The sequence below is a fragment of the Lacerta agilis genome, chromosome 12 (assembly GCF_009819535.1).
Source record: "Lacerta agilis isolate rLacAgi1 chromosome 12, rLacAgi1.pri, whole genome shotgun sequence".
In the NCBI taxonomy this organism is placed as follows: domain Eukaryota; kingdom Metazoa; phylum Chordata; class Lepidosauria; order Squamata; family Lacertidae; genus Lacerta; species Lacerta agilis.
In genome coordinates, this window is record NC_046323.1 from 12751485 (window position 1) to 12772018 (window position 20534).

Genomic DNA, 20534 nt, shown 5'->3' on the forward strand with positions numbered 1-20534 from the left:
AGACCTTTCACGGGACCCAAGACTGGAGAGCCAGTGTGGTGTAGTGGTTAAGAGCGGTAGACTCGTTATCTGGGGAACCGGGTTCGTGTCTCCGCTCCTCCACATGCAGCTGCTGGGTGACCTTGGGCTAGTCACACTTCTTTGAAGTCTCTCAGCCCCACTCACCTCACAGAGTGTTTGTTGTGGGGGAGGAAGGGAAAGGAGAATGTTAGCCGCTTTGAGACTCCTTCGGGTAGTGAAAAGCGGGATATCAAATCCAAACTCTTCTTCTTCTTCTTCTTCTTCTTCCCTTCTTCTCTACCACCCACGACTGCGCAAAACTCACACACAGTTATAGTTTTCCCTAAGAAGGTGAGCTGAGCTGGAAGCAGGCTGCAGGCAGATAAACATCTGAAGGCAGCCCTGCTTAGGGAAGTTTTTAATGTTTGATGTTGGAGGGCTGGACCAAGATAGCCGCAGTGTAAGGATACTCCCTCCAGCTCTCTCCGCCCCCCTCTCCTGAATTGGATTTTAAAATCATTGGAGTAAGTTTCTTTACTTTAGTTTTGCATTTTGTTAGACAAGTAATTGCTGGACTCTCCACTGGGTTGATGCCAGATTTTAATTAACTGGACGAAGGAGGATTTTTGAGATTAAGGCTGGGGAAGACGCCGAGGGAAGATACAAAGCTGAACTCTCTCAGCGTCAAGATGAGATAGAAGTTCTAATATTATAATATTCCACGCTGCGAGTTTCTATACTACTGTGCAGCCTGTGTGACACTCTATTCCTTATCTAAATTTTAAAACCAGCTACAGACCTGGCTATGGGCCTTTCCCTTCTTCTCTACCACCCACGACTGCGCAAAACTCACACACAGTTATAGTCTTCCCTAAGAAGCAGCTCCATTAACAGCCACACCTGTCCTGCTTTGCAAATGATGTTGGCTTCCTCAAGGTTGTCTATCTTTCAATCCAAAGTTGCTACTTATATCAATCATGCTTTGGCAAAATCCTTGATGTTTGCAGGTGTCCATATACATATATATCCCCGTGGGCATGTAGAAACGTAAGAATATTGGGGAATGATTTATAATGAGTTGGAAAAAATGTATAAATTTAACTTTAAAAAACAATAACAACCAGAGTCCTTTTCGTTGGGAATAACCCAGACAGAAATTCCCATGTGCCAGAAAAGTTCATTATTTATGTATGCAACAACAGCGGCCCGTGTTTTGTTAGCCCCAAAACGGAAAGTGAGCGAAGTCCCCTGTAAAGAGGATTGGCAACTTAAGATGTCAGAATATGCAGAACTTGCAGGTTTAACCCACAGAATAAGAGAGCAAGAAGAACGTATATTTAAAGAAGAGTGGAACGTATTTATTGAATATATGGAAAATAATGGTACACCGCTGAAAACGCTGGCAGCATTAAGAGAAATTCAACAGAGCAAACAATATTTGATGGATGCAAAAGTGGGAAATTGATTTGAATGGTTGTAGTAAAATATGCAGGAAAGGGTGATATATAATATGAACCATCAGAAGGAGAAGAAGGGAAGTCATTGGATATTTTAAAGTTTGTAGAATGTTTAATTTGAAATGTAGAAAAATGAAAATTAAATTATGTGTATATATAAGAGAGACTTACACCCAGAGCCCGGAAAGATACATACCTGCTGTCTATTACACAAAGGTCTGAGGACATCAGTGTCCTCGCTTACAATCAAACCTATTTGATATAGGCATCAATTTCCTGTTGACACATACTCAGATGCCCAGGGGGCTCAAATTAATGTAGATGATTAATTCCTAGATTCATGAATCTGCTATGTGAACTGATGGCGGTCCACTGTTATTCTTTGTATTTTAGGGCTGGGCAAAATCTGGTTTTCAACACTGCGATATGTCACCAGCTAAACATCGTGATATACTGTTATATGACAATGTCTAAAATAAGGATGGACCTATGTAGAGGCTTTGGCTGGCTTCACAGGTTTTCCTGCATCATGAATTTTGCATAACACACACACACACACACACACACATCATGATTTGCGATATATTGCCAGGTTAAAAAATTATGAAACCAATATCAAACTGTTTTTTTGACAATATATCGCACAGCCCTAATCTGTACATGATGGTGGAAAGGATTTTTTTTCTCTTCTCTCTCCTCCTTTCTTCTTTTTAATTCCTTTTTTCCTTTTTCTCTCCCCCCCCCTTCTAATACACAAATATGGTACAGTGGTGCCTCGTTCTGCGAGTGTCTTTGTCTAGCGATTTTTTCGTCTAGTGAAGCACCAAGGCAGAAAGCGGTTTTTTCCGTCTTGCGAGGTAGCCCCATTGACTTTTTCGTCTTGCGGGGTAGTCTTCCGCTAGCGAATGCCTTTTGTCTAGCGAGTTTTTCGTCTAGCGAGGCATTCGTCTAGCAGGGCACCACTGTACTTTTCTAAACCTCTTTGCTGCATTCGGTTGGCTTTCGGCTCTTTACCCTGAGATCGTTAAACGCTGGCGGAAGTCGGAGGCATTAGAAAACATTTAGAAAAGCTGCGCGTTATTTAGCAAATAAAATATCATGCAAATTCACTGCGAAAGAGCTCCAGCTGAGCAGGCCGGCTTGCAACAGCTTAACGTGGCCTTGGCGTTCCTAAGCTTTCCTGCCAGCTGCTTGCTTGCAAGGAATAAGTGTATGTTATGCCTCCCAAATGCCTTTGGCTACATAACATATCTAAACAGCCCACCAGCCCAGTCTGGAATGATTATCATTGTATAATCCTTAAACAGTCATTGGCTATGCCACTTATGAGCTGGTTTGTCATAGGTGCTGGGAGCGGCCAATCTACGCAGTCTTGAATTACAATAATCATATAATTCTTAAATAAGTGTTGGTTATTCTACTTTATAAGTTGTGGGGTTGCCAACAGCCAAGCCATTTGAATTTATTCCCTTTCAGGTCAATTTCCAGAAAAGCAAGGGGAACAAGACCGGGTTATTCTCTCCTTCGTGGTTGTGGTTATAGGTATTCCAGTGTTAGAAACTCACACCTTGGGCTAGTCACACTTCTCTGAAGTCTCTCAGCCCCACTCACCTCACAGAGTGTTTGTTGTGGGGGAGGAAGGGAAAGGAGAAGACTCCTTCGGGTAGTGATAAAGCGGGATATCAAATCCAAACTCTTCTTCTCCTCTTCTTCTTCTCCTTAAACGAAGGTTGCAGTCGCCAAACAGAACGCCTAGTTGCCACTGTTGGGCAAGATGGCACTCAAGTCTTATTTTTCAAATGATGGACTGACTGTGATTCAGCCTCAGTTAAGCATTTAGCTTGTTCAGATGACAATTAAGCTAAGTTATGAACTCTGAGAGCTTAAAGAAGAAAAGTCACATGATCCAAGATGGCTGTTCCGACATCTTTTTCTTAATGGTGACAGGGACCATTCATAATGTGAGAATATTCTTCACAACTGTGAGCAGGGCAGTGGGGTGGGTTAAGTGAAGACAAGTTACAACAATTGACTGTATCGCTGTTCGCCGCTCCTGCTCAGATTGCACAGAAAAAGCATTTGGGTTCTGGTACAATTCTACAGGTAAAGGTAAAGGACACCTGGATGGTTAAGTCCAGTCAAAGGTGACTATGGGGTTGTGGTGCTCATCTCGCTTTCAGGCCGAGAGAGCAGGCATTTGTCCACAGACAGCTTTCCGGGTCGTGACTGAACTGCTTCTGGCGTAACGGAAAACTGTGACGGAAGCCAGAGCGCACGGAAACGCCGTTTGCCTTCCCACCGCAGTGGTACCTATTTATCTACTCACACTGGTATGCTTTCGAACTGCTAGGTTGGCAGGAGCAGGGACAGAGCAACAGGAGCTCACCCTGTCACGGGGATTCGAACCGCCAACATTCTGATCGGCAAGCCCAAGAGACTCAGTGGTTTAGACCACAGCGCCTCCTGCATCTACAGGATGGGGTATTAGTGTGTGAAAACAGTCAAAATCTAAAGATCCCCAGGCATGCACCTCCAGATGGTGGAGATGCCAGGCGCCATCCTGGCCCCCAGGCATCTTCACTCGGTCGCAAGTGGCCGATAGCCAGGTGCAAAATGTGCCTGGCAAATTTTGAACACCGATTTTAAGCATGTCCCAAGGGGATGGATTAGCTGGGGGGGACAGATCACCACAGATTCCTGGAGGCAGAACTAGCTGCTACTCCCATCTTGTAATGGTGGCAGAAGCTTGAATGAAGACGTCCCACACCAACACATCTGTAAGAAACTATTAGGCCTGCTCAAGTGCCCCCAATTTAATTGCTGTAATCTGCTTCATTACTGGGGAGAAGACTCCCCTGTTCTTACTCATTCTTATTTGATCACTAAGCAAACTATAGATACTAGCTAGGAAAATAATTAACACCCCCTGGCCGGACTGTCAGAAGAAAACACATCATGTTGGGAGTTTGTCAAGGTCATGAGCTCACTTACGGTACATTGCCAAGCCCTGTTGCTATGTAACCAAGCAGAGCGAAGGAGACCTTATTATTTAAAACAGGATCTTCCCTTATCAGTCATTAGGGATTTGGAGCTGCTTATTTCCCTTTTAACATCTTCTGACTCTCTTATCTACACACATTAAAAACCATTTGTAGAAATGCAAGAACCCACACAATAGCTGAGCGCTGCTACAATTACACGAGCTGACATGGTCCCTGTTAGGGGGCAGACCCAGATCTTTTATGCCAGGCTCCAGATCTCCAGCCCCACCCCACCCCATTTTCACAGACAGACACACACACACACACACACACTTTTATTCACAAGGCAGTTGGACCCGCTGCAAAGTGCTATGTCACCACCTTTATTTCTCCAGAGACATCTATAAATAACCATATGTGAATCTCTGCCACAGGCCTGTGCCCCTTACCAAGTCGACTAGTTATTTTAAATACTCTGTAATCGTAAGAATTTCCTTACGTTTAATTGGCAATTAATCAGTTATGCATTTGGTGTTTTCATTCTTTATTCTTTATGTTCATAGAATCATAGAGTTGGAAGAGACCACAAGGGCCATCCAGTCCAACCCCCTGCCAAGCAGGAAACACCATCAAAGCATTCCTGACAGATGGCTGTCAAGCCTCCGCTTAAAGACCTCCAAAGAAGGAGACTCCACCACACTCCTTGGCAGCAAATTACACTGTCGGACAGCTCTCACTGTCAGGAAGTGTCCGCTTCTCTGGCGCAGCAGAAAACAACCTTTCACCCTCCTCTATATGTTGTGAACTGCCCTGTGACCTTCAGATGAAGGGCAGTATAAAAATTATTGTTATTATTATTATTAGTTTTATATGTAATTGCATTTTCTCGGTAACCCTTAGAAGAGGGCAGCCATTGTGCCATGTCCATTTAGACTGCAATTATGAAGGCCAGGAACATCTTAGAACAGATTTTTCTAAGTTGCCCCAAAAGCACTTTTTGACTTAAGGGCAGAATATAGAAGAATCAGTGGCAGCAACAGCAGAACTGATCTCAGTCTCTTGCTCTCCTCGCAATGTATGTCAGGATAGTCAATATGGAAATCTGCAGGGTTTTTTTAGAGGTGGGGTGGATTTCAATTCCCATCAGCCCCAGGCACCCCAGCCAATGGTCAGGGAAAAGGGGAGTTGCAGTCCAACCATATCTGAAGGGCACCACGTACACAAATGAACATATTTTCTGACGTGGTGAAGAGCAGGAAGTCCATCTGCAAGCACACTCTTGTTTGCTGCTAGTTTTCAGTCACGCACAGGAGCCAGTCCATGTCTTCAACATCAACTTCGATGGATTGGTCATGTTGTTCGGATGGCGGATGATTGTCTTCCAAAGCAACTACTCTATTCCGAACTTAAAAATGGAAAGCGTAATGTTGGTAGTCAACAAAAGAGGTTTAAAGACTCTCTCAAGGCAAATCATTAAAAAATGTAGTATAAGCACCGACTACTGGGAAACACTGGCCTGTGAACGCTCCAATTGGAGAAAAGCCTTTACCCAAAGTGTCATGGAATTTGGAGATGCTCAAACTCAGGACAAAAGGGAGAAACGTACCAAGAGGAAGGCACGCTTGGCAAACCCTCACCATGATCAACTCCCGTCCAGAAACCTATGTCCCCGCTGAGGAATGGCGTGTGGATCCAGAACTGGCCTCCACAGTCACTTGTGAACTCACTGTTAAGACTGTGTTTAAGGAAGACAATCTTACTCGGCTACAAGTGATCGCCAAAGGAGAAGGAAAAGGAGAAGCTGTCCAGGTACTGAAAAGTCCCGTTTTCACTTCTGTCTTTAAAATATATTACACGACACAACCATTTAAAGTTGTCTTTCCTAAGTGCTTTTTCATGTTGTCCTTTGAGGTGCTCCAGCTAAACTCCCAGCACGCACAGCATGAACTATTTCTTTCCTGCAGCATCAAGTTCTGATGGCCTACTTTACGACAGTCGTTTTCTTCTTTTCGTGAAATCCCTCGAGAATGTTACTGTTCAAGGAACTAAGAGCAGCACAGCCAGGGAGTGTGGCATAGTGGTTAGAGCGCTGAATGACGACTCGGGAGACCAGGATCTAAATCCCACACTGAATGAACTCAGGCCACTCAGGGGTCTCAGTCTAACATACCTAGTATGTTATAAGAGCAGGAGGTGGAGAATCAAGAATATAATCCTTGAACTTCTTGGAGGAAAGGTGGGGTATTAATGTCACGATTAAAAAACGCCAGATCCTTTACCAAATATAGGGGCCCAGCAATAAAACAGGAGTCTGACCCAGGGTTCAGATTCTCCATTTGCGAGTACCACAAAAAATCTTGGCACCATTTTTTCCCACCTGGCTGACACTCAAGGATTACTGAAATGAATGTGCTTTGAAGCCTTGAAGTATATGTTCAGGACAGGCAATACAGGTGAAACTCGAAAAATTAGAGTATTGTGGAAAGGTTCATTTCTTTCAGTAATTCAACTTAAAAGGTGTAACTAATATATGAGATAGACTCATGACATGCAAAGCGAGTTATGTCAAGCCTTTATTTGTTATAATTGTGATATTATGGCGTCCGTCTGATGAGAACCCCAAATTAACAATCTCAACTTTGGGGTTTTCATCAGCTGGACACCATAATCATCACAACTTTAACAAATAAAAGCTTGATATATCTCGCTTTGTATGTCATGAGTCTATCTCATATATTAAACTCCAGTAGCTAACAAAGACAATTGCTTACATAAATGAACTTTTCCACGATATTCTAATTTTTCTAGCTTCACCTGTATGTTAAGGAGATTAACAGTAAAGAGTAGAGCGTTTTGAAAGCTGAAGTACGGTACCGATATTTTTATTGTAAACGCCAAATTAAACATGTATTAACCATTTCTGCTAAAAATGTGATGCTAACAATGTGTCGCTTATGTGAATTGCGTATTAATTCGTGCTTATCAAAATAATAAATAAAAAGCGTTGCTGAACCCCCCCCCCCCCCAGGCGACTAGACATTCTGTTTTGGCACCCACAACCCAAGTCCCAGAAACCATTTGGCTCCTAGCTTTTCCACCCGCGTTTCTGACACTGGTCTGACCCCAGGTAAGCATGACTGGAACACACACCAAAGGACTCATGAGTTCTACTGGATAACAGCGTAAAATGATTTCTGAAATCATTTTCATGAATTGAAAATGACTCCACAGCTTGCGCTTTGGCACAGAACAATCAAGGTCATTTTTAAGTCTATTAACAGCAGAACTGTATGGAAGACTTTGAAGTCAAGGCCATTCTAGTGTGGGTGGTCAACATGCAGAAACCTACTTTCCTTTCTCCTGCCACCCTTTCCTCAAAGAAACTAGAAATATGACCCTAAAACAGTTCCAAGAGGGTTCGTGTGTGTGTGTTTGGAATCACTTGAGATCACAAAGAGAACTTCCATTATTCGCACACACAAAGACCACAAGCAACAGCCCAACAAAGGATGACATTATAAGAAGCCTTTCTCTCCCTCTCTCTGTTATGGTTCAAGCAAGATACAGTTCGTTCATTGTACCGGGATGCAAAACACAAGCCATGCCCCCCGCTCCCCTAAAAAGTAGCAAGCTCCTTCCTTCCTTCCATCATCCTCAAAGCTAGCATCGAGGACTGTCAAACCAGCATCTTCCCAAGAAATCTTTGTGGCACTTCCGCAGAAAGCATTTCAACATCTAAGTGACAAAGGAAGACTAGTGAAGGAACCCTTCCCCCACACACACACACACAAGGCAGTAAATCAGAATTCAGAAAGCCTTAAGCATATCTCTATGGTATCAAATGTGTCACTGAACCAGTGTTTGAAATTAGCCAGGCGCGTTTTGCGACTGGCCCGGGGTCCATTTGCAACCACATGGAGAGCTCTGGTTGCCAGGTTGGCAACTGAAATCTCCATCTGGCTGGCCCCTCCAGCTTTATTAAGCAGCTAAGCAGAAGAGATGTTGTTGTTGTTGTTTAGTCGTTTAGTCGTGTCCAACTTCTTCGTGACCCCATGGACGAGAACACACCAGGCACTCCTGTCTTCAACTGCCTCCCGCAGTTTGGTCAGACTCATTCATGTTGGTAGCTTTGAGAACACTGTCCAACCATCTCTGTCATCCTCTTCTCCTTGTGCCCTCCATCTTTCCCAACACCAGGGCCTTTTCCAGGGAGCCTTCTCTTCTCATGAGGTGGCCAAAGTATTGGAGCCTCAGCTCCAGGATCTGTCCTTCCAGTGAGCACTCAGGACTGAGTTCCTTCAGAATGGATAGGTTTGATCTTCTTGCAGTCCATGGGACTCCCAAGAGTCTCCTCCAGCACCATCATTCAAAAGCATCAATTCTTTGGCAATCAACCTTTATGTTCCAGCTCTCACTTTCATACATGATTACTGGGGAAACCATAGCTTTAACTATACGGACCTTTGTCGGCAAAGTGATGTCTGATGTATCAGGAAGCTTTGAATGTCGGGTGTATCATGTGTTCTTTATATTCTACTGGAAGCCACCCAGAGTGACCAGGGCAACCCAGTCAGATGGGCAGGATGATGGTGGTGATTATAGTTTGATGATATCACAGCTTTATGTGGATCACCACAAAATAAATAAACAGACAGGCAGGAGACCCTTGCTTACTGTGCTCTAGAGCAGTGTTTCCCAACTGGGGACCATATGGCCCCCTGGGGCCCCCCAAGATATTCCAAGGGGGCCACGAGTGAAAATCGTATAAATGGGGGGCCACAGCACAAGGCTAGGGGGCCACAGAGGGAAGTGAGAAGTGAAGAAAAAAATCTTCAAAAAAAAAAATCCTGAGTGGCTTGGCCAATCACAAGCAGGTAAGGGGGTTGCCCACCAGGAACTCGTGCTCCTTTTTCCGACATGCGTTTTATTGGAGCAGTCCTGGTTTGTTTCCAGCGGGAGAGGCCGATCATCGCGGCTCCCATTTTGACCAGTACAGCCAGCGATCCAGAACCCCCAGGTCAGGTTAAGTGTGGTGGTGGGGTGGCAATGGGTAGGGCTGGGCGAGCCGGAGCTGCTTGTTGCTGCTGCTAGTGCTGGGCCCGGTGGCAGCCTGGGCCCGACTCTGCAGGGCGCAGGCTGCAATCCACCCCAGCGCCTAGTGGATCTGGGCCTTCGGATGTTGCCAAGGGCCGCTCTGCCCATCAGCAGCATCGGCCCGGCTCTGCAAGACGTGGGTTGAAATCTACCCCAGCGCCTAGCCAAGCGGGGTTGTCTGCTGCTGCTGACTTGCATCTGGTAAATAACTAAGTGCCTACTCAGAAGAAAGTCGCAATGAGTTCAGTGGGCCTTGCTCCCAGGTAAGGGGGGGCACTATAGTGTTTTATCTAGGCAGCCAGGGCTCCTCAGGATGACAAGATCTTTTTGCACCAGGTCAGTGAGGAGTCCACTTGCTATTTAAAATTATCCCATATATACAGAACTCCCTGTGCGCCTTTTGGAGTGTATCTGTAGGTCCCCCCCCCCCAATGTCAAATAACTGGGGTTAATTAAGTGTTGTTTAATTTTTATAATACATGGAAGATGGGTTTCCCTTCGGAGGTTCTGGACTCTCCAATCCTTGGAGGTTTCTTAGCAGAGGTTGAGTGGCAGCTGCGCCCCACCCCCACACCGGCTACACTCATGGGGAGCACAGGAAGGGAACAAGGTCTGAAGGGGGACACGGATGAAAAAAAGGTTGGGAAACCCTCCTCTAGAGGCTCTTGCGAGATCTCGCAGGGCCGTCAAGAGATCCCACAAGCTCTAAGATGGCCCCGATCTTACAAGATCTTGGAGGTGGACGGTTCCAGGGATTGTTCTGACTGCGCGATTTTGCCTTTATACGCAAGCATTGGAAATGCAAGTGTCACATAAATTGCGATCTCCCTTTACAGGCAAAGTATCCTAAGAGCCCCAGAAGCAATGGGTCTTTTGGAAAATGCGCTATAATATTATTCATCTCAAAACACTTAGAATGCGCTTAAAATAAAAAAAAAAAAAATTAAAGCCACTTAAAGCGCTGCCTAAATTATCCAAGCCAAACAGCCACACCAGAGCAGCATTCAAACTGAAATTGCCCAAGACAGCCTTTCCCACAAACAAGAAGAGTTCATAGGTTACTTTTGCAAGCCTTATCACAACTGACAGCAGGCAAAGGCTATCCGCTTTAAAACCACAGGCCAGGAAGGAATATTTTAAGTTCCAGCAGACAACACAGCGCACATTAATCATTTCTGTGGCAAAAACTCTGCCTTATCAACATGACCCCATCTGCAGAAAAAAGGCATTTGGACTCTCCCTCGCGCACAAAAAAGAAATATTTGTGTTAAATTATCTTTACAGCGCTTTTACTCTCAACACACACACACACACACACACTGCAAAAATTGCGTGCTTAGTATTACTGGCAGATGCACAGAGACTGTGTCAGGCTTAAAGGTCCACCCTGGGTATCCTACCCAGTGCTATTTTTCTAGAAAAAGGGGTGTTGGAACTCACCAGGAACGCCTCCCTTGTTCAGAGCCGATGAATCAGACTGTTATAAAACTGGATTCTTGGACTATGGCTGGGTGATGTAGGGTTTATTTTATTTTTTTTATAAAGATTTTATTATTTTCCATATATAAACAAAAGAAAATACAAAAATACATAATAAACAACAAACAATAAACAACAACAGTAACAGTGACAATAACAATAAACATAAAGCACAAATACATAACTAAACATACACCTATCTCAATCTTCTTCTTAATTCTATCTTCTTTACATACTTTTAGACTTCCCCCGTTCCCCCCCCCCTGCATTCAAAACTGATATATAATTTGGGTAGCTTTGTATCTTTTTCCATAAATCTTAACCTTGTCTCTCAATAAACTTTAAGTTAATTAAACAAATATAGTTTCTCACTTAAACTCAATATCTTTAGATACTCTTAAACATTCGTAACATTCACATCTAAACTTCTTCTACACTATTTTATCTAACATACACATGCTAAAGCCAATTCTGCTAGCTAATTCTGCTCAAATATTCAATTTTACACATTTAACTAAATAATCCTTGAATTTCTTCCAATCCTGCGACACCTTCTCCTCCCTCTGGTCTCGGATTCTCGCGGTCAGTTCGGCGAGTTCCATAAAGTCCATTAGTTTCATCTGCCATTCTTCCACTGTCGGGATCTCTTCACCTTTCCAGTTTCTTGCCAATAAAATTCTAGCAGCTGTTGTGGCATACATAAAGAATACTCTATCCTGACTGGGTATCTCTTCATTGGTCATGCTCAAAAGGAATGCCTCTGGTTTCTTACTAAAGGTAATTTTCATTACCTTCTTTAGTTCGTTATAAATCTTGTCCCAGAAAGCATTTACCCCTGGGCATGACCACCACATATGATAAAAGGTACCTTTCGTAGATTTACATTTCCAACACGTATTAGACATTGTAGGGTTCATCTTTGCTATCTTAACTGGTGTTAGATACCATCTGTAGAGCATTTTCATGATATTTTCTCTTAAACTATTGCAAGCTGTGAATTTGATACCTTTCTTCCATAATTTCTCCCAGTCATCGGGTGATGTAGGGTTTAAAACCGGTTTCAAGTCCATATTGTGATATTGGTTTCATAGTTTTTGACCTGGCAATATATTGTGAATCATGGTTTGTTTGTGTGTGTGTGTGTGTGTGTGTGTGTGTGTGTGGCATATGTGGGACAAGAAGCTACAGTTAGAACCGGATATGGAATAACTGATTGGTTCAAAATTGGGAAAGGAGTATGACAAGGCTGTATATTGTCTCCCTGCTTATTTAATTTATACTGTATGCAGAATTCATCATGCAAAAGGCTGAAGTAGATGAATCCTAACTCGGAATTAAGATTGCCAGAAGAAATATCAACAACCTCAGATATGCTGATGACACAACCTTGATGGCAGAAATTGAGGAGGAATTAAAGAACCTTTTAATGAGGATGAAAGAGGAGAGCGCAAAATATGGTCTGAAGCTCAACATCAAAAAAACTAAGATCATGGCCACTGGTCCCATCACCTCCTGGCAAATAGAAGGGGAAGAAATGGAGGCAATGAGAGAGTTTACTTTCTTGGGTTCCATGATCACTGCAGATGGTGACAGCAGTCACGAAATTAAAAGACACCTGCTTCTTGGGAGAAAAGCAATGACAAACCTAGACAGATCCGTATAGTTAAAGCTATGGTTTTCCCAATAGTGATGTATGGAAGTGAGAGCTGGACCATAAAGAAGGCTGATTGCCGAAGAATTGATGCTTTTGAATGATGGTGCTGGAGGAGACTCTTGAGAGTCCCATGGACTGCAAGAAGATCAAACCTATCCATTCTTAAGGAAATCAGTCCTGAGTGCTTACTGGAAGGACAGATCCTGAAGCTGAGGCTCCAATACTTTGGCCACCTCATGAGAAGAGAAGACTCCCTGGAAAAGGCCCTGATGTTGGGAAAGATGGAGGGCACAAGGAGAAGGGGACGACAGAGATGGTTGGACAGTTCTCAAAGCTATCAACATGAATGAGTCTGACCAAACTGCGGGAGGCAGTGGAAGACAGGAGTGTCTGGCGTGCTCTGGCCCATGGGGTCACGAAGAGTCGGAAACAACTAAACAACAACAATTTTGCTTGGCTGAATAATAGCAGAAAAAGAAGCCAGATGCTCAGAGTTGATAGATGCCAGATCAATAATCAAAACCTTCCTTAGCCATTCAGCCCAACCTGCTACTCATTATTGAATGTCTATTTGCCAGATGCCCCATGTTTTCAATGTACGGCCCATTTTTCACCCCCAACATACCATTCTAGTTCCAAGACATTTATTACTTTTGTTAACACCCCAATATTATTGAACTTCAGGTCAGTAAGAACCCCAGTCGACGAGAACAGTAATACATTTATATTCAAATGTGATGCATTGGGGTTCTATCTTCAGTTAGTTTTTCAACCATCACCATCAATGTCAGTTATAGTTAAATTTAGCATTGACACAACATTACACAGCATTTTACTAAGATAATGCTCTCAGTAATCTTTACAACAGCCCTGTAAAATAGCCTGTGTTGCCATCAACATATTGCGGAAGGAGAGCACTGAGGCAGGGAGAAGAGATACTTGTTCATCAAATGAGACTCGGGGTAAAAGTAAAATTTGAGCCATAGATTTCTTCCTTCACAGTTTAGCAACTCTCCTAAATGCATGTTTTTGGAAGTAAATTCCACAGAAATCCACAGGATGCAGGTAAATTTGCACAGGTAGGTAGATGTCATTTATACACACAAGTCAATTTCATGATAACATTTGGCATTCAAGAATTGTCCTTTAGCACAAGAGATGTACACAACATCTTCAGATGCAGCATCAATGACATTCGCCAAAAAGCAACCCAATGGCCAGAATGGTCCAGGATAATTATTTGGCATTTGTTTTCTCCTCGTTCCCCCAAAAAGCTCAGAAAGGGGGTTGGTGAAAATCTTATTTACATCAAGAAAACCTGATTTATATCCAAGGGAATGAGAGTTGTTTAGTAGATGCAAAAATGTCACATCAATTAACCAGATTTACAAAAAGAAAAACAGGCAGCGGTAAATAAATTTTAGAAAGGGCCAAGATTAGACGCAGATCTGAGCTCAGTGGTGAAGGAAATAAGATCATTCCGGGATCGGATCAGATGCCAGGATGGCTTTCATAATTCTGAGACTGTCACTGGAAAATAGGGACACTTTGAGGGTCTGCATGTGCAAGTTACATGGCTGTTCCAAACCCCATAGATCCAGAGACAGCGTCGCATGCTGCCTCTAAAACTCATGGAAATTTCAAAGTTATTTTGTGCAGCAAACATGTGCAGGGCAGTTCCCACATGTTGCACTCTGCTTGCCAGGAAGTCAAACTGTGGCCCTTACTTCAGAGTAAACCTGTTTAAAGGTAAAGGTAGAAGGATCCCTGACCATTAAGTCCAATCGCAGACGACTCTGGGGTTGCGGCGCTCATCTCGCTTTACTGGCCGAGGGAGCGGCGTACAGCTTCCGGGTCATGTGGCCAGAATGACTAAGCCGCTTCTGGAGAACCAGAGCAGCGCACAGAAACGCCGTTTACCTTCCCACTGGAGTGGTACCTATTTATCTACTTGCACTTTGACGTGCTTTCGAACTGCTAGGTTGGCAGGAGCAGGGACCGAGCAATGGGAGCTCACCTGCCGTGGGGATCTGAACCACCGACCTTCTGATCGGCAAGTCCTAGGCTCTGTGGTTTAGACCCACCCGCGTCCCAAACCTGTTTAGGGCTGGGCAAAAGCCTGTTTGGGGCAGTGTGGTTTCTTTAACAGCCAGAGAGCAACAGTGTGATCATTTTCATCCCTAGCGGCGAGCGGCTTATGCAGAACAGCTCACAGCCTACGATAGCAAACCTGTAAGAGGCTGAAATTTAAAAAAAATGAAAAATCATACCCGGCTGCGCAGAGGAAAACCTAATGAGCGAAGTCATGCTTTGGCAACTCTACAAATCACTCCAGTGGCTGGTGTGAAATATTTCCTTTACCAAACCGAGAGGACATCCTGCCTTAGAAAAGCAACACCACTTCTCTGGTTGCTAAATTCCAGAGTTTGGGGGACAGGAAATCATTTTGCTTCCTCCAGCAGCTTTTCAGAAACAGGTCATGCTTCCATTCTTCCTAGAATTCAATACTGTGCAAAAATCCAATTAAACCCAGTCATCCAAACAGTCTCCCCAGGCGGATATGGTTTCAAAAGCAAAGCAAAGGGCCTGGTTTTGTCAGGCATTTCATGCCTGCATCAGTCCTGGACTCCGAGTGACATCCAGCCTACACTTCCATGTAAAATCAATCTAGAACTTTATTAACTGTGGCTCGGCGGTAGAGCACATGCCTTTCATGCGCAAGGTCCCAGGTTCAAGCCCCGGCCTCTCCAAGTTTGCTTTTAATCAGCGCTTTAGTCCATAGATCAATCAACTAGTTTTAGTTAAATGATTAGCAAAAAAAACGACTTAAAATCAGCTTGGGCAAAATTTTAACTGAATTTATGAAGCTCGGAATTAAGCAAAGTTTTTTTTCTAGACTATTTTGATTCTGGTCAAATAAAGGTTGACAAATGGCCCTTTCCTTCTAACAGTCAGTAGCCTTTGTTTAGACAATACTGAGCTAAATAGAATAATAATAATAATAATAATAATAATAATAATAATACCCCACCCATCTGACTGGGTTGGCCCAGCCACTCTGGCTAGCTTCCAGCATATACCGGTACAAAAACGTAATAAAACATTTAAAACTCCAGGGCTGTCTTCAGATGTCATCTAAAGGTTGTATAGTTATTTATCTCCTTGACATCTGGTGGGAGGGCGTTCCACAGGGTTGGCGCCATAGCTGTCAAACCTCCCTGCTGTTTCCCAACGCTATAATAAGGGAATTTCCCGCAAAAAAGGAAAGGTTGACAGCTATGGTTGGGGCCACTACTGAGAAGGCCCTCTGCCTGGTTCCTCACTTCTTATTCACAACTTGAACAGCAAACAACTTATAAAATACAGATGAAGACAGAATCATGGAATTGTAGAGTTGGAAGGGAAATTAAACTCTCTCTCTCTATATATATATATAAAGATTATATTTTTCAGAATTACATTTTTCAAAACCATATTCACATTAAAATAAACACTTCCTCATTCATATCTTTCTTTAAAATAAACCAATCATTCACAACTTCCCTTCTTCCCCTTCCCTGGTTTCTTCCCTCCCATCCTGCATATTCTTATATATCTTATATTCTTATATATCTTATATTCTTATTCCTTTGTTATGTGTTATACTGTTGAATTTACCTTAATTCTACTAACCTTTTCACATGTCTACAGTTGATTTCCTAATACTCCACAAAAAATTCCATTCTTCTTTATATACTTGATCTCTTTATTTTACTCGTTAGACCCGCTAACTCTGCATATTCTGTCATTTTTAATTGCCAATCCTCCTCAATTTTTGGACGTTCCAAATTCAATACATTCACTTATAACATATCACACATGTCTGTACAACATCAATCAACGTGAGCTGAAATTTCTCCAAGTAATCAAACTAACTGACAGGCTTGCTCCTAACTTTCTGTTCCTTTTTCATTATACATAATATATTACTGAATCATCACAATGTCCTGTAGCAGCAGATACCCGGTAAAGCGAGCTCTCTTGTGCAAACTTGATGTCATGCTCCCACAAGATGGCGAAAGCAGGAGGGCACCCAAGATTTAATGATGTTTCTCAATGAAAACGAAGTAATCTCAGAGGTGAAAGGTTGCAATGAAGTGCAGGACCTAAGGGGCTAATAAATCACACGGGGTCATGGGAGCGAAAGGGTCAAGACCAAGGCACTGCAAGCTTCCAGGGGGCTCTGCATCACAACCGACGTTAGAAGCAGCAGCAGGAGGAGGAGGAGGTTGAAGATACAAGCCTGGTTCTCTCTCACATTGGCAAGAGCTGCAGAGACACCTCCCAAACATAATATATACCGTATTTTTCCATGTACAGTGGTGCCTCGCTAGACGAAAATAATTCGTTCTGCGAGTGTCTTCGTATAGCGAATTTTTCGTCTAGCGAAGCACCAAGGCAGAATAGCGGTTTTCACGACAAAAAAATTTTTTTTTCCGTCTTGCGAGGCAGCCCCATTGACTTTTTCGTCTTGCGGGGCAGCCTTCCGCTAGCAAATGCCTTTTGTCTAGCGAGGCATTCGTCTAGCGGGGCACCACTTGTATAAGACAATGCTTTTTGCTTAAAAAAAAATAAGGCAAAAAGTGGGTGTTGTCTTATACACGAAGTGTGAATGCAGAGGGGGGTGCGATTAATGGCAGCAGCAAGCAGGGGATTGGCAGCGGCAATTGGGCGGGTGATTGGTGGCTGTGGCAAGGCCTGCTGGCAATTGGCTGTGGCAATTGGGCAGGCGATTGGCGGCTGTGGCAAGTGGGCTGTTGGTGGCAGCTGCAGTGAAGTGCGCGATCGGCAGTGGCTGTGGCAAGCAATTGGCAGTGGCGGGCAGGCGACTGGCGGAAGTCACCTCCCCCACCCCCCAAAAAAGCTAAACAACTTAATTTCATATTTTTGGGTTAAAAAAAAATAGGGGTCGTCTTATACACGGAAAAATACAGTAATGGACTGGATGCGAGCCAACAAACTGAAGCTCAATCCATATAAGACTGAGGCTCTGTTAACGGGTGGTTCCCTGAACCGGATGGGTGGGAAATTGCCTACTCTTGATGGGGTTACACTTCCTCTGAAGGAGCAGGTTCGTAGTTTGAGGGTCCTCCTGGATCCTTTGCTGTCGCTCGAGGCTCAGGTGGCCTCAGTGGCCCAGAGTGCCTTCCATCAGCTTTGGCTGGTGGCCCAGCTATGCCCCTATCAGGACAGGGATAGCCTAACTCAGTGTTTTTCAACCACTGTTCCGCGGCACACTAGTGTGCCGCGAGATGTTGCCTGGTGTGCCGTGGGCAAAACGTCCCGGCCGTTGTTGTTGCCTTCCTTCAGCCAATCAGGGTCAGCCCGCGCGTTTGTACAGAGAGCCGAAAAGAGACACCCGCCTTGCCCCAGCAGCGCCGAGGCTACACTGCACTGCATTGCACGGCCCTGGATGCGGCAGCCGGGCCAGCCGCCTCAAAAGCGCCTCCCTCCCTCCTTTGCCCTCCTGCCGGCCAATCGTCAGCGCCCTCCGGCCTGCCGGAGTTCCCCGCCTCCTCGGCCGTCGCCGTGGCCCTGAAGGGATCCTGCGCGCCGTGCGCGCTTTGTCGCGAGTGGGGTTCCGAGGCCAATGTAGGCGCGCGCATCTTAGAAGCGGGAGGGGGGGTGGAAAGAGCGGGCTGGAGATGAGGAGGAGGGAGCCGGCGGTGGACGTGGGTGGGGGCTTGGAAATAGCGCGCGCGAGGCGGAGGCCGGGGAGGGGGGGGGGGAGAGAGAGAGGATTCAGTACCAAATCGGATGCAAAACCGCATCTATAACCTCTCAAGGGAAATGTTTCCCAAAGTGCAGTAATCTCCAACCTACATAAATTAATTAAGAATTCTTTTGCTGTTTGGAGGAAATAAGAAGCCTGGCTCCTTTCAGCTGGGTGAGAGCACTTTGCTAATAAATGATGAATAATTAGGATGTGTAGGTTTCCTTTTGCATTTTTTTCGCACTTGCTGGTTCAACCTCTTTGAACTTCCCAAAGCACAAGATCATCACAAAAAAGGGAAACACCACATTGGCTGGGCTCTCAAGTGTGGCATGGCAGTTAATTATATCATGTCAGGATGTCTCAGGAGCTTCTCCACTCATGTCTTTGTCACAAAAAGTCACTCAGGTACAAGACTAGAGTCCCTCAGACCTTACTTGGGGCTGGACTATATTTTGAAAAAAATATGAACAAATTCCTATGCCCCACAAATAACCCAGAGATGCATTTTAAATAAAAGGACAGGTTCCAATTCTGTAAAAACACGCTGATTCCTGGACCATCCGCAGGCAGCAGTTAGAAGGTGATTGGGCCACATCCGGCCCCCGGGTCTTAGTTTGGGGACCCCTGCTCTTAAGTCCAAGAATTATAAAATACTTTCTTTGTGTTTATTTGATTCCTATTCAAGAGAATTACTTTATATATAGTCAATATAGGCACAGAGTTAAATTTTTTAACATTTTCTAATGGTGGTGTGCCTCGTGATTTTTTTCATGAAACAAGTGTGCCTTTGCCCAAAAAAGGTTGAAAAACACTGGCCTAACTAATGTTGTCTATGCTCTGGTAACCTCAAGGTTAGATTACTGCAATGCGTTATACGTAGGGCTGCCTCTGAAGACGGTTCGGAGACTTCAGCTAGTGCAGAATTCAGCAGCCAGGTTGCTCACCGGAGCAAGACGGTTTGAGCATGTTACACCGATCCTGGTCCAACTGCACTGGCTGCCAATTAGTTTCTGGGCCCAATTGAAAGTGCTGGTTTTGAAATATAAAGCCTTAAACAGCTCAGGACTAAAATACCTCAAGGACCGCCTCTTTCCATATGAACCTACCCGCACCCTGAGATCATCTTCTGAGGCCCTCCTTCGTGTGCCTCCTCCTCGAGAGGTCCGGAGGGTGGCAACACGAGAACGGGTCTTCTCTGCAGTGGCTCCCCGTCTGTGGAATGCTCTCCCCAGGGAAGTTCGCCTGGCTCCTTCATTACACACCTTTAGGCGCCAGGCAACAATGTTCCTTTTTAACCAGGCCTTTGGCTAACCTGTATGACATCCTATACAATTTTAAAATGTGGCTCTTTTCGGGGGGGGGGGTGTCATTGGGTTGTTTTTATCCTCATGTTGTGATCTTTTCTGTGAACCACCCTGAGATCTTCGGGTTTGTTGTTGTTGTTCAGTCGTGTCCGACTCTTCGTGACCCCATGGACCAGAGCACGCCAGGCATGCCTATCTTTCACTGCCTCCCGCAGTTTGGCCAAACTCATGCTAGTCACTTCAAGAACACTGTCCAACCATCTCATCCTCTGTCGTCCCCTTCTCCTTGTGCCCTCCATCTTTCCCAACATCTGGGACTTCTCCAGGGTGTCTTCTCTTCTCATGAGGTGGCCAAAGTACTGGAGCCTCAACTTCAGGATCTGTCCTTCCAGTGAGCACTCAGGGCTGATTCCTTTAAGGATGGATAAGTTTGATCTTTTTGCAGTCCATGGGACTCTCAAGAGTCTCCTCCAGCACCATAATTCAAAAGCATCAATTCTTCGGCAATCAGTCTTCTTTAAGGTCCAGCTCTCACTTCCATACATTACTACTGGGAAAACCATAGCTTTAACTATACGGACCTTTGTCGGCAAGGTGATGCCTCTGCTTTTTAAGATGCTGTCTAGGTTTGTCATTGCTTTTCTCCCAAGAAGCAGGCGTCTTTTAATTTCGTGACTGCTGTCACCATCTGCAGTGAATCTTCGGGTATAGGGCGGTATATAAACACTAATAATAATAATAATATTAGAACATTTTCAACAATTATATGCACTTCACAGCAGAGCCACTTTGCTACACCAACTTCCAGTG

General features: G+C 44.4%; 1 protein-coding gene across 1 annotated transcript in view; it reads right to left on the reverse strand.

Annotated features, from left to right (window-relative positions):
* SH3BP5 (SH3 domain binding protein 5) overlaps positions 1 to 20534 on the reverse strand; it is a 56857-nt gene that overhangs the window by 13909 nt on the left and 22414 nt on the right. The window lies entirely within an intron of this gene.